General features: G+C 34.8%; 1 protein-coding gene and 1 non-coding gene across 8 annotated transcripts in view; both read right to left on the reverse strand.

The window, feature by feature from the left end:
• The window catches only part of Lrp1b (LDL receptor related protein 1B), a 1,919,409-nt gene that overhangs the window by 1,548,209 nt on the left and 355,875 nt on the right, over positions 1 to 15,325 (reverse strand). The gene's annotated exons all lie outside the window — the stretch shown is intronic.
• LOC118583259 lies at positions 8,195 to 8,300 on the reverse strand. Its single transcript, XR_004944848.1, has one exon. It is a non-coding gene; the product is annotated as a U6 spliceosomal RNA (small nuclear RNA).

Here is a 15,325-nt window from a genome sequence, read left to right on the forward strand (position 1 = left end):
CCCCTTTTTTGTCTAAAATTTTAAAAAGGTTATAACTAATACAAGAAAAACTATATACAAAAGTACAATAACTATAAGCAATAAATACCTAAATAATGTCTAGTCCATTTGTATTTGACAAATTTGTATTTGACAAAATACATAAGGAATTAGACAAACTCCTGAGATGGAGAACAAGTTAATCAGAGTAATGACAAAAATACGGAGATGAAGTTAAAACCAGAACACTATTTCCTTAAACAACCAGTGTCCTTTGTTGTTTTTATTTATGTAAGGTAGAGCCCAAATTAACCTGGATTTCTTGGTTCATTTTCATTCTAGTCTTCAAACTGGCAGGGCTCATGTCCATATACCATATTTACCATGTTTGTCTTTGGAAATGGGGTTAATACAAATTTCAAACATATGGAAAGGCTATCTCTTCTATTTTCAACTTTGTTGTATAAAATTTTGGAATTAAAATCTGCAGTATGGATAAAGATTTACTGGAGTAACAGTTGAAAATTAAGCCATACATTAATAATTTGGAACCAATCAGACCAGTTGTACTACATTTTCCTTACAGTCTCTAGAAAGTTAGCTGGGTTTGCTTTCTTTCTGGTGATTAACAAATGCATAAAATGTATGCTGCTACTTCTTCAGTATACCAAATAATACTTGCACAGAAGCATAAAAAAGTAATTTAAATAAGTAATACTTAAATCCTAAACTAAATTTTTGTCTTAATTTTAACTTTTCCTTAAATATGAAAAAAATTGTAATGGTTATGTTTAAATTTCATTTCTTCTACAAGTTAGGCTAGAGGTTGATTAGTGAAGTGAATATCATGCAGGGGTGACTTATCCTGGGGTCCACATTTATAAGGAAAGAAAAGAAAAGCAAGGACAAAGCCCTTACAGATGTACTGACCCACTGGATTCTAAATTAGTTTCCTTGTGTTCTAAACTATTTGCCTGTGTAGCTTCTGCTTCAGTTTTTCTGAGGCAGGGACAAGCAACAGCAATAATGAAGCCTACTGGGATTTTGCTCTTTGAAATTTCTCATAATTTCTCTGGTGATTTTCCGTGTATAATGTGATGTTTTCTTAAAACTATAGAAAATGTTGTTCCTTTCTTCCAAACCTATCAACCTTTCCTTATGGTTGTTTTGTATGACTGGTGTGGTTGGGAGCATCAGTTTGGTGGGGTGGGATGAGGACAGATGTTTTTCTCTTCTTTTTCAGTAAAACATTGAGTTTTTCCCACCAAAGTGTCATTATCTGTGTAATCTTTTAAAAATACATCTTTCATGTCTAGATTAAGTATGGTTCTTAGCTTCTTTTGTGATGTTCGTTTGAGAGATAAAGAAAATATTTCAAACTCGGTCTTAAGGTTAAGGATGAACAGAAAAAGAAGTGCTTGGAAATAAAGATAAAACACACCCCAAATCATGAATACCGGCTTTTCAAGGATGAGATTCTGAAGTAATCAGTGTGAGAACAAAGCTCTCAGAGACTAGTCTAGGTCTCAGCTTTCTGAATTGTCACCGGTGATTTGTTAAGTGCCTTTGCTTTGCCGAATCTGTTAAACCACCACTGGATTTTCAGCTTCTGTCTTTTCATACAGTGAATTATCCCACCCAGAACATCAAAATGACCCAGTACTTCCTACAGCAAGATCACTTGGTCATGCTTTTACATTTCTGTTGTGGGATTCAGTTGGCTAATGTACTGTTGGTGATTCAGGTATTTCTGTTCACAGAGGAGATTGTCAACTGTTTCAATTGTTTTGATAATGCAAAACAGAAGGAATGAAAGGCTGGAGAATGACTCATTTTAGCCTTAGGGGCACTGGCTGCTCTTCCAGAGGACCTGAATTTGATTACTAGTACCCACGTATCAACATACAATGTTCTGTTACTTCAGTTCCTGATGATTCAACATCCTCTCCTAGGGTGGAGCATCAGGAAATCACTCACACAAATAAAATAAAAATAAATAAGTCTCCTTAAAAATCAGGAACTTTTACAAACTAGTTATGGGGATGGAAAATACTATAGCACTATTGGAAAAATATTTTTGAAATTTATCAATTATTTATGCATTTGCTTATATGACTCTTAAATACAAATCTTTAAAATACATCTGGCCATTTTCAGGAATCAAAGGAGGAAGGAGATTAACTGGAATAGAAAAAAATGTGGGGAATAATTAAAGTGTTCTAAATTTTGATTGACAAAGCTACACAATGTGAAATATCTGTCAAATTTAACTGGATACTATACATACAACAAGAGCAATGGAAACGAAACAAATGAACAACAGCAAAACCAACAAACTTGTCTTACTGGACACAAGTTATGTCTCATTGAACTTGAGTCCAAACGATTACCATGGCTCTTTTAAATGATGTGCTTTCTGTAACTGTATTTTTCAACGCTGCTCACAATTAAGCTACTGATTTCCAATAACAATACGGTGTCCTTTCTTCTCTCTGCACATCTAGTCTTACTCTTTGGTAAGTTTATTTACAGCTATCATTTGAGCCACTTGATTAATGAAATTTTCATAGAGTACTCTTAAATTCATTTGAAGACACAGAATCATCTTATAATCTCACTCCAAAAGACATGCTACATGGTTAGTTCTTCTTAGCTGGTCAGAAGAACCTGACCTCAGAGATAGAACTAAACTTGACTTTGACAAATACTCTACAATATAATACATCTAACTCTGATATTTATATGATACATCCTGTTATTTATCCACAAAGAAAGCTAAAACTAGGACCCCTTTGTGTTCATAATCAGTTAGGGTTTGCACTAGGCACATAAAGACAGAATTTTTTTCATGGGAACCTTAGAAGTGCTAAGCTTCTGAACATCAGTACATTTAGGAGGGTTGTGGGGTAACCTGAGAGTTTTTTTTTAAACGAACTTATTACTTGTTTCTGTTAGTGTCATATGCAGAACTTTCTCACATCAAGAATTATAGTAAGATACATGATGCAATATGTCACTATATATTATCAGTTAAGTGATGATTTTAGGCCTCTTTAATAATGACTGTTCATTGTGCTTTTATTTTTCAAGAATAGTTAATATTCAACTCTGGCAAAGAGATAATAAAGGCAGTTATTTGTTTCCTAGGACAATGTGTTTAATACTCCAGTAGGGACTCTTTAGTCTCTTTTTATCCCATTGCTTCAGAAAAAATTTAGAGCTCTCTCACTGAAGAGGGGCATTTAGTTACAGTTCAATATATCTTGGTTATTTAAGTAATAGTAATGACATCAACCAGAACAAGAAGAATGCCACTATTCATCAAGAAAGAGAAGTATATAATAAGGTTGCCTCGCAGCCACATCAACAAGATCCAGGCCTGTTTGAAATTGCAAATGTTAGCCTGAAAGAAACCAGAATGACCTGATAAAAGCTAGCCCTGGCTAAAGCAGAAACAAACCCATTTTCCTCACAATGGATGTAAGATGGAAACTGCTTTTCTATGAATGGCTGCTTGCTGGGGCTGTAGAAAGGTATGTACATCTGATTATTAAATGACAACAAGAGGAGAACGAAGGGTGAACAGCTCATGATGTAGGATTGAGAAGGTGAGTAAGGCCAAGGAAACTTGGGTTGATTTTGCAATTAAGCGGTCTAATAATTTTTGAATTTTCAAATATTTGCAGTCTCCCTCTGATCTGCCTCAACAAGGTGCATTCTATTTGGAGGAAATGAAAGGGGCTGTAAGTGTCCTTCATTTTTCCTTTTATTAATGACTTAACTGGCATTGATATGCTACATTATAGCTCTGAGCACTCCACAGTCCTTGAAGTTGAAATGGCTAGAATTCATTAAAGCATTCAAGTTAGAAATAAAGAAATAGTTGAAGCCTGGTAGATTTTCACACTAGCAATATTCCCCTCCTGCTCTTTCACATTAATTTTCCAAGTATAAATAGCTTCGACACACAGAATCACTGCTGCACTGTTATTGATGTGTAGTCCATCTCGGGAGATAAAGCTAGCATTTATTTTCATATATGTTTTAATGTGAAGAATTACCAAGAAAAAATTCCAGTAGAGGCTCAGTTGTTTAATTAAAGTAAATGTATTCTGTTAATGAATAGAATTAAACCGACAACACACATTCTTAGATTTTACTTGTATTTAAGGTTGTTTTTTTTTAATTTCCCCAAAGAATTAATTATCATGTATATAATTTGTCTAATCTCAGTTACACTTCAGAGCTGTAAATTCAAGCTGTGTTCTAATGCAGGCTGGGAATTCCAGAGTGTCTCCCTAGGGACTGTTGCAGGCTAAAGCCTGCCTAGGGAGGTGGCAAGCAAGGGAAGTGATTTTTACTCAGCTTGAAAACAATAGTCAGCTGCCATTGAGATTTACATAATGGCATGACTACTCCAAAGCAAGAAAATGTTTCTTGACTATAAGCATTTTAGACATCGATAGTCCAGGAGAAACATCTGATATTATTCCTTTCTAACTGACTTTCACACTATTGGGAAAGAGTATTTTACAAACTGAGTTCCAGGAAAAGGATAATGATGTTGTATGCATTATGATGGACTTTAATGATAAGAAGAGTGGATACATTGATAAAACTTGAAATATAGTTTTAAAACTTTGTAATTAATATAAAATTATTAACAAACTAACTCATTGATGTTTTAAAGTAACCTTTTAATTGTTATGAAACTTTGACTTCTGTCAACTATATTGTTTGTACAACAGTAATTCTGAAATATTTTAGTTTTAAAAAATTTCCCAATATCAGAAGACACAATGTGTCTTAAAAAAACAAAACAAAACAAAACCATACACACAAATGTAAAACCTTCTAAAGAAGCCAACAAAATGAGAAAACTATATCCCCAAAGGCACTACTAAATTTGAAAATGGAGTAAATAATATGTATATGTATCAGGAGACAGTATTGTTTAGTTATTTGAAGGCAGACAACTCACAAAAATAATAGTTGCAACAATGTTTAAAGTAATTTCCCATCTCTGTTCATATTCTTAATACTCTAGTATTTATTTAATATATAATCTGGAGATATATATATATATATATATATATATATATATATATATATATATACCTGATACATTCTAAAACACTATACTTTCATCATGTTGAATTGTGTCGTGTAAAGCAAATTACAAGCAAAACGTTTTCTTTCTTGGCAAGAATTTTTGAACCAAATAAACATAAACGAAAGCTTAGCTCTTCCCAGTGCATGCAGTCATTCTTGTATCTTCACTTTAATTTTGTGTGTTATCAGAAAATAAAAATCCCCAATTGGCATCGAGGTGGAAGTTCTCTTTCTGCACTGCATGAGTGATTTCAGAGTGATGAACAGACTGTGTCATGGGAACCAGTGAGAAAAGACACACAGAGCAGATGCAGCTTGCATTCAAAGTGCATAACCAGAAAGCAGCCTTTTCTCTCCTCAGTTGAGCTGCAGGAATCAATTATATTATGCTCAGAGATGGTTACATCCACTTAACGAAAGGTCATCTAGCTAGCTAATGATCGATATTCATGCTTTCTGATCTTTTCCTACAAAGTACACAGATTTTTGTAAATAGAAAGCAAATCTTAATCCAGTCATTTGATGTGTTTGGCTGTTGCCTTCTGATGAAGTTCTCCATACTAACTACTTTCATGTCCCATTCATTTTGATATCTTCCCAGGTACCAGTGCCAAATGCCAAATTTTGAAACATCCCAGTGCCTCAAAGCTTCTGTTTTCATTATTTGTACTCACCAAGTTTAGATTTAAAAAAAAAAAAATGTCTGGAAATAATAAACAAAATCTAAGTCATGCTCTGTTATTCATTAAGCTAGCCGTCCAGGAAATAGCATTAGACTAAGAAGGAAGCAAGAACAAAAAAACTGACCCTAAATATTGAGACAGTTCTGCACCATTGATATTGAGAGGTCACACAGACTTCAATGTTACTGAAATAATGTTATTAGTCCATATTTCCATTTTTCACATGATATGGCCTCCACTACAGGGGAGAAATCTGTGTACTCTGCATTTATTTTCTTACCTGTGGTCAGCTCTAGTCGGGAGCTTGGCTTTTAATTAAAAGTGTTTCTTGTTGTGGAATATAATAGGGCCTGTGACAGAATCACTGGCTATTATCAGTAGACCGACTTAGCTTCCTTCCTAATTGCTAACAAGCTTCTCTGATCTGTAGAGACTGGGCTTTACAGTAGAAATAACAATTTTATCACCCAGATACTGTAAAATGGAGCATGTTACCTCTATTTCTAGGTGACCCACTGTATGGGACACAAGCAAGGATGATATTGGTCTTGGATAACAAAAATAAAATAATAAAGAGACATTGTAGTAGGCAAAATAGAGGTCTGGTTATGTCGTGGTGTATAAGGAAAGGAGAAAGAAGTCGGTTACGAAAAGTATATCATTTGCTTTAAAGATTAAGCAAAGCTATTTCCAAAAAGAAAAGTATGTGTTTATGATTCTGTTCTCCTATAATATAATTTTTTCAAGTTTTGAAAGACCAATTACTTGCCTTGCATTTTTAGATATTTACTAGCTGCCTTGTTAAAGAAGACTAGCTTGTGATTAGATTGACTCCAGAGCTGGCTATTAAAGATGTGTTTTGCTTCATGTTTATATGTTTAGAGTCTGGGTAATGCATGTTTTCCTCCTTTGTTCATAGTCTTTTTGGTGATTACAATAGCTTCATCCTGCTGTTTTATAAGAATCTCTAAACACTTGCTTTGAGTCACAACTTTGTTTTTCTTAAAAAGAATGATACTTTCTTCTTTCAAAAATATCATCTGTTCTCAAGCAGCGGTGCACTCATGAGACACTGTATAGACAATCACAGTTACACTTTAATACATTTTGTGCTGGAAAAAAAGGGTAGTTCCTCCCCACTTTAAACTACCATGTAAATTTCCTGTGCAGGTTTTGTGTCATTCTCAGGCCAAGTCTGTTATACTCGAAGAATTCCTACGAGGTTTTCTGCCTGGCTGATGCACCACAAAAGCAGCATTGCAATTCTCCCCAAAATAACTATCAGATAGAAGTTTACAGTTCAAAACCATTCAATTATCAGAATTATTTTCCCATAAAAGTTGATCCTGCCAAATCTTCATCATTATTTACTTTTTAATTAGGCAGAATAATTCACTCTTTACAATATATAATTAGTTTTGTTAAAAGTATATGAATAATTTTCTAAAAATCTGTCCCTCAATATTATAGATTTTAAAGTCACTTATTTGAAGTGACATTGTATTATTTATATTTGACTTATTATTACATCTTGTAATTAAATTATAATTTAGTGTAGCTCTTTAGGATTTGGAAAATTTTTAACTTTTTCTCTATGCATAAATTGAGTTATGTCAAGTTTGAGTTTTTGTCAAGTTGTTCTAATTACAATTAACTTAGACTATCATTAAACCTGAAGCAATTGTTGATTTAGTAGCTTTATTTTATGTGTTACACAATGAGTCTATCTGAGAGAAGCAAAAGCTGAGAGAAAAGAACAAATAAAATATTAATAAAGTAAAATGAGCTGAAAGTTATCATGTGATTAGCAGGTGCCAGAAGTAAAGAAACTAAAACAAAGGCTAGAGAGATGGTTCCATGGGTAAACGCATTTTGTACAAGCTTGCCTATCTGTGTTTGATCCCTATATGCCATGTAAAAAAGAGGTAGCTATAGTACCACATAGCTGTAAGCCCAGCACTCCTAAGAGAAGTAGGAAGGTGAGACAGGAAACCACTCAGAAGATATCTGTTTAGCTAGCTTGATGTATACAATGGGAAAAATAAATAAAAGCCAATAGGAAGAGAGACACTGCCTCTAAAATAGTATAGAAAGTCTCAGACCCACGTTTTAAGATGTTCTCTGGCCTCTACATATGTGTCGTGCTTACTTAGCACCAGACCCACTGGACGAGCTGACAACAAGCAAATGAGAAAGGGAAGTGATGCATGTAATCCCAAAGCAAAGACAGAAGGAGTCAGAAAGGACATGTGAGATTAGAACAAGGTACAGATAATGCAGAAATTACACAGCAAAAATACTATAAAATTATACATTTTAAGTATTCTACTGAGTCTAATTTAAGACCATCTATTTGCTATCCTTCTTTATCCCCTTCTTTGGGATGAGGGCTGTAATAGGTATTGTAAGTAGGCTTTCCCCTAACCTACTTACACCTTGGCATTGTCCTGGCATCCTTGCTCAGGAGCCATGCTATTCTTCTCCATATCGTTCTGATTTTAGTATACGTGCTGCCTAAGTGAGCACTTGTCCTGGCATCCTAAATGAAATTTAACCTTTACAAGGCAGTTCTTGCATCAAAGTCCAGGGCTGAGCCACAAGTGTTCCTCATGAAAAACTTTTGCCTTTGCCTGCTTGCATCTCTGCAGAAACAATCAGGGGAGAGCACTGACTCCAGTGGGGCCTGAGAGGGCTTATTATTACATCAGTGTAGGTAAAACTCCTCTGATAGATCATCCATCAAAAGATAATATTAAATAAAACATCATGTGATGGTCTTCTGCTATCAGACCCGACTGAAACGTATTCAGATCAAAAAGCTTTCATCTTTGCCAAGTACTATCTAAACTCCCACTTGAGTGTGAATTTCACCAGACATATGGATTCCCTAAATTTCAATACGCTTCTTATCAATTGAAGATTAATTGGCTTATTAACCACTGAAGACTTTCACTGGGAGTGTGGAGGTCGTGATTTGAAGCCATACTGACTATTAATAAATAGGGAAAAATTCTTAAATATCTTTTCTACAAATTCAATTACATTTTAAAATGTATATGATGTATTTCTGTGATCGCACACCAATATCAAAATGAAGTTTTTTTTTTTTATCAAAATTAAATAGTACATAAAGTAGACCTCAGGAAGTAATATTTAAAATATAGTCATCCTGTTTCTTTCAAGTAAGGAACATTCCCTGTGGAGAGCTGGGCTATTCCAGCAGAGTCTGGAAACTTTCTTAAGACTGGAACATTTTTGTCACAGACTTTACCAGTGAATGGAGTGACCTTGTATAGTTATGGTCCACAAAATGACAAGGACGCATTGGGTTAAATGTAAATTAGTAGCTATAGATCTTTCAGAAGATAAGCTAGTTACTTTTTAGCTTATCAGTAAAGGAAAAGAACAAATAATTGATACTCAGGCTTTCTAGAAACTGCCTCTGAGTTTAAATAGCCTGAAAGTATTAGAGAACATTGTGCTCTAGCTGTTTTTGTATAGATAGAGACTACTTGTATTAGGATATCTTCCTGGACACTAAGTGAGGCAACAGCCATTTATACTCATATTGTGTTTTCCTGTTGTTGCATAAACTTTCATGCAACTTCAGGAAAAAACATACCTAGTAAACAGATCATTATTTAAACAAAAATTTATTGTGTAATGTGTATACACATCAGTCCTTAATGGAAGCTAGATGTGCATGCCAACTGATTCAGTGCTGTTGGATTTGTTGTGGTTGCTCTCATTAATTTTAAATTTAGCAATTAGTTAAGAATTGTTATGTTAGTGATGTTCTGGTGGCTTTTGTGACAAATTGTACAAGACAGAAAGTACAGTGGGGGGGTTAGGAGGAAAGAAGAATTGAAAGGACAAAAGGAGGACACTGGTCAAAGAACCTAAGTCCAGGAATAGGGTAGTATTTGTCCAATGTGTATGTGGAGAGTAATCAATTTACAGATGTGTTCTGACTTATCCATAAACTGTAATTTCTGGAGGTTGATCTGCCTTCAGTTCAGAGCATCTGTAAGTGTGTAGTCAATCAAACTGTTGTTCAAGAGTAGAAAGTAGAGGCAATATTCTCTGGAAGTCTCTGGAAGAAAAATATGAAACTGGCAAGCTAGTCTTCAGCACAGTATGGGTGATCATGGACTACACAAGACCAACTTATTTATAAGTTGAGTTTTAAGCAGAAGTCACTCGACCATTTGAGAGTGTATCCTGTGGCCTATCCAGCTGCTTGATTCCTTGAGCTTAGCACTAATCTGTGTTTCATTTCTTAATCCATTTAATTTGACTTCTCAAAAATTCTTCAACTGTATAAATTTCTTAAACTAAAAATATGTTATTGAAAATAAAAAGACACTTTAAAATTATCAAAACATAGTTGAGTGATAACCATTGCTGTGTTTCTAGTCAAACTGAATCTTTGCAACACCCCTTTCCCTACATTCAAAGCAAACCACTTACACCAATGCATTACTAAGGAAACCAAGCCAGTAGTACCTTGTTAAGTTTATAAAATAACTGAGCCTTATGGGACTGTGTCTAACTCACTAGGCTTCCATTATAAGCACATTCAAATAATTATTCTCATTCTCTAAGAAGAATGATCCCTTAAATAATGACCAACCTTGCTATTTTGTGTGTTTTAAATGTTCAGATATTCTTCAGGCCTACTTCTGCCTTTGAAATAATATATTCAATTGTTCCACTGGTGAACCAATAAAATAAATTAAATGAATATATACATACATATTGATATATATATATATAACAATCTTGTTAACAGTAGCAAAAAGACTAATCTATGACATAATTCTAAATTGCAGACTACCTGCTTCAGGATAATTTTTTGCTATTTTTGTAAGAAAAGAAGTTAGCAAAGCATTTCTATAAATTAATTATATTGCATAGAATATAATTTAACTGTACATTAAATCTGTAAAGATGCCTGCTCAAATAAATATACCTGTGTAAATGAACACACACACACACACACACACACACACACACACACACACACACACACGCACACACACATACATAAGTATGGGGTGAAGCAGATGAGTATCTATTAATCATATACAATGATTGTGCATACATATGCATATTTTCAGAGAGTTATTGTAAGTGCGTAGGAAAATGGTGCTGTGTTGTATCTTATTTAATTACATATATGTCATGGAATATCATGTAGTAATGCTAAGATTCCTCATTAGATACATTGCAAGGTAGACTATATATAAAGTGACCAAATCCTTAATGCAAGAAATCTTGTCAATGTTAAGAGGACTAGATTACTTGTGACTTAAACATTTCACAACAGTAATGCTGTTTCATGCTTAGATAGACAGAACAACTAGAGAAAATTCATGTGAATTGGGGCAGGAAGCTGGAGGGCAAGTGATGAAGTGTAAGAGACTTATTAGTACAAATAGAAAGTCTCTCTATTCCTTTGGCTGCTGTTCTCATACTCTTAATTGTATGGCTTGTGGGAATTGTACCTTCTGAAATCCATAGGTTAAAACCCTAACATTCATGTTTCCCTGAAAGTGAGTGTGTTTGGATCTAGGCATTCAAAGACTTACGTTAAGGAAAAGGAAGTCTTGTTAAGCCTCAGTTCCATATGATTGGTGCCCCATAGAGAAAAGAGGTGAAGAAACAAATACATCTAAGAGCATCGTGGCCTTTCTTAGACACTAGACAGGATGGTCATCTAGAAACCACAAACCACAGAACCATTTCACAACTGAATAGACCCTGCTGATAACTTGACTTTAGAACTGCTAACTCTCAACTGTAAAGGGACACATTTCTGTCACTTAAAAGCTTCTGGTCTGGAATGTTTTATTATGTTTTCCCTAGCTGAAGTTGGGTAAAACTGGAAAACTTGACATTACCCAAATTATATCATTATATAATAAAAGCATACTGTCTAGTGTTTTTATGTAATCAAAGGAAATCTTTAAGAGCAGGGGTTAACTTGTTCCAATAGCAAGTGAAGTTGGGGATGTGAAAGATGAAACTGGAAACTTGACACAGCACTGCTAATTTGAGCATCAAGGAGTACTACAGGCCAATGAGTATGGTGGCCTTTGTGATTTACAGGCAGCAAGGAACCACCATCCAAGTTCCCAGTCTTACACTCATCATTATTTTTTTCTCCATTGTTTCCTGCTGGACTTCTGAACTATAGAACTGTGGGTTCATAGACGCGTGTCATTGTAAACAGGGGCCATGTGTTGTGTTTCATAGCAACATAAAACTCAGTTGAAAATTTCTTCAAAACAATAAGTAGTCCTGTTCATACTGAGACACTGATGTTCCTACACGTAAAATATGAAGTAGCATTACATACTATTCTACCTATGTAGCACATGCATATTTATAAGCAAATATTATGATTAGAAAAAGTAATTGAAATACACCCTCAGGCTGTTCCAAGATGACTTTCACCTTAATTTTCTAAAAGTTCATATTATCTTATTTCTTACATCTGCACAAGATTTTGTAATAGCCCTCAATCCATTAGGATTTATTGCATATATAGATGAATAGTAAAACATACACATACCTGGATACAGTATCACTCCAAATTTGTGAGTGTGGAAAGCTCTCTGAGATAACTGCAGTGTGATACAGGTCTGGATAGAAGTGTGGCTTCCACTGAGAGTCTAGATTTTCAGTCTGGACATCACTGGAATATCCCTTGGCCTGCTCTCCCTCATATGGAACATTCAGTTGTGTAGCAAAATGTTCAACCAGTTGATTCAACATCTCCAGAAACTGACTTTCCTCCCAATTTTTTTTTTTTTGATCTTCTATGAAAGAGGATGATGACTAGTATCATTGACAAGGCCACAATAGATCCTATCATACCTTCATACAAATTAGAAAATAGAACTCACATTCAATATTATTGTGAGAAGAGATACAAGAGCAGGGTGCATGAAATAAATCGATGCCATATTCCTGACCAGAACATCTACACCTGACATCATGCTTGGCTGGATGCCTAGATCAAAAGGAATGCTTCAGTTTCATCATCATCTTTATGACAAACATCTTTTTTTTCACATAAAATCAATCTATTATGTTGCATGGTATCTATCCTACTTGGTAGATGTTTGGGATTGCTGTATGAAAGAGTAATTCTTCCCAGAATCCCCTGGGAATAAAGTTTTTCTTTTCCTCACAAGAAATTCATAATTGAGCAAATTTAAGCTGAGGTATATGTAGTCTTTCAGGGTCAGTTGTTTTCATCCTCTAGAAACAATCTAACAATCTCCTTAAAATCATAAGAATATTGAATTTTGCAAAGTGCAAGAGAACTGAGGAACTTCCTGCCCTGCAGAGGTTTTGGTCTCAATTCACTTTGCTCACATACCTTACATATGTTTGCTCTTGTTTTTCTCAACATCATTGAGATCACATGTCATTTTCAAGGTAGTTGCCATGGATGCTAACTATTCCTATGTGGTGATATAAAAGCAAATTACCTACATTGTCAGAATTTTAATAAAGATGATGTAATTTGTAAAACATGTGTTGTACACAGCAAAGGGCAGTGTTTCTAAAGGTAGAGGTTCCACAATCAAGCAGCCAGTTATTTTCATATTTAAAATTAATAACTATGTAAGATTTCTGCCTTGGCATCAGAGAGGGCAATGTTCTGTGCAGAAGAAACAATAGTTCATTTGGATAGATTAAATGAGAAATGGCCTACTAGCATTGGTTTATACCCATATTATTATTGCACCTCAGTAAATAGTTGCTGAATGATGGTTTTCTAGATTGATCAATTACATTAAGTGATTATAATAAATGTATTTGGCATTTTCCTTCCTATTTAAATGAAAATGAACAACATGTCATTTAAATCAAATACATAATTGTCTCTTATGTATACATTTAGAAGAAAATGTAACGTAATTCCAAAAGGCCAATGTAGAAGAAATAATGTTCCTTTTTACTATGAAATTGCATGTTACTCTTTTGCTTAAGCAAATGCTCCACTCACAATTAAATAATAATCAATATAAATGACAGCAGTGTTATCATCTTTTGCACAAGCTCTCCTGTGTGTGTAGGATTCCCCCTTCTTATTAGCTAGCATACCAATGACCTTTTTGTAACCTAATTAGCTCTTTAAATCTAGGACAAATCCATTCTGAGATTATGGGTTTTAGAATCCAAACTTGAATTTGCAGGAACCCATCTTCACACACTGTTGTGGGATAATCTGTGAAGATGTGTCTTTGTCAAGGTACCTCTGATTGGCTAAGGAAGAGCTGAATGGCCAATAAATAGGCAGGAAAGGCTAGGTGGGACTTCTGGATAGAGATAGGAACTATGGGAGGAATCTGAGGCTTGGAATTCTCTAATGAGATAAGGAGTAAGTTGGATGTACAGTATAGAGGAGAGGAGATGAGCTACATGGCAGAATGTAGATTAATATAAACTATTTAATTTAAGTTATAAAAAAATTTAAGTTATAAGCTAGCTGGGAACAACCTTAAGGTAAGGCCAAGATTTCATAATTAATAAGAAGTCTCCATGACATTATTTCGGAGCAGGCAGCCCAAAGAAAAATCTGCTACATTTGGTGTCCAAAATGGGGCACATGTATCCATGCAGGGCCTGAAAAAGCTGACAAAAGTTCCCAGATATGGAGTTGAACACAGATTCCTAGCAACCGCAGTCTCACAGGCAGTCCTGGTGCTTGCTATATAGAAATGTATAGCTCCTTTAAGAGGCTCTGCTGTGTAGCTAAGCACTTGAACAGCCAGCTAATTGACACTAGGCAGTAATGCCTGCTGTTATGTGGGCCAACCAACTTCCCAGAGCTGGGGCAGATAAACTCAGCTCCCAACCAGTGCCAAAGGACTGAGCCTAGGCTCTCACAAAAAGCTAAACAGCAGCTGTAGCCCAGAACCAGTGGGGCAACCTGCTGGACTGATCCTGGGGTAGACAAGCCAGCCATCATGTGCTAAGCAGAGCTGTATGATGGGTACCCTGGCCCTTTAAGTCTTGGCTCACATGTGCAGAGAAGGCATGCAGAAAGCCAGAACACACCAAAACAAAACAAAACAGAACAAACAAACAAACAAATTCTCTGGACGGACATAGTATGCTTTAAAATATGCTTAGATACTAAACAAAGAAAAGAAGATGTGTATAGACAGTCATTTAAAAAGTAGTTTAAAAATAATAAAATGAAGTCTTTAAAGAGAGTAAAGTAATATTTTTAAAAAATGGCCATATAAGGATGGGAAATGAACAGAGTGTCTGGATTCTATATAGTGCTATTAACCTTCAATTTTTAAATTCTAATGAACAAAAATGACAGCTGCTTAGATCATGGAAATTGTTGAATTAAACTAGCCTAAGAATATTTAAGGATGTTTTAACTTTAGTATGAAAGTCATGAAATATGTTATGTTAGGAGAGGGGTTATGTCTTTGTTTCCACAAGAAACAAAAAGCTATGGATTCTTTCAAAATTAATAATAATCAGATTTGATTAGGGGAGACCTCCTGAAAATCTTG

This window comes from Onychomys torridus, chromosome 4 (assembly GCF_903995425.1).
Source record: "Onychomys torridus chromosome 4, mOncTor1.1, whole genome shotgun sequence".
Taxonomy (NCBI): Eukaryota; Metazoa; Chordata; class Mammalia; order Rodentia; family Cricetidae; genus Onychomys; species Onychomys torridus.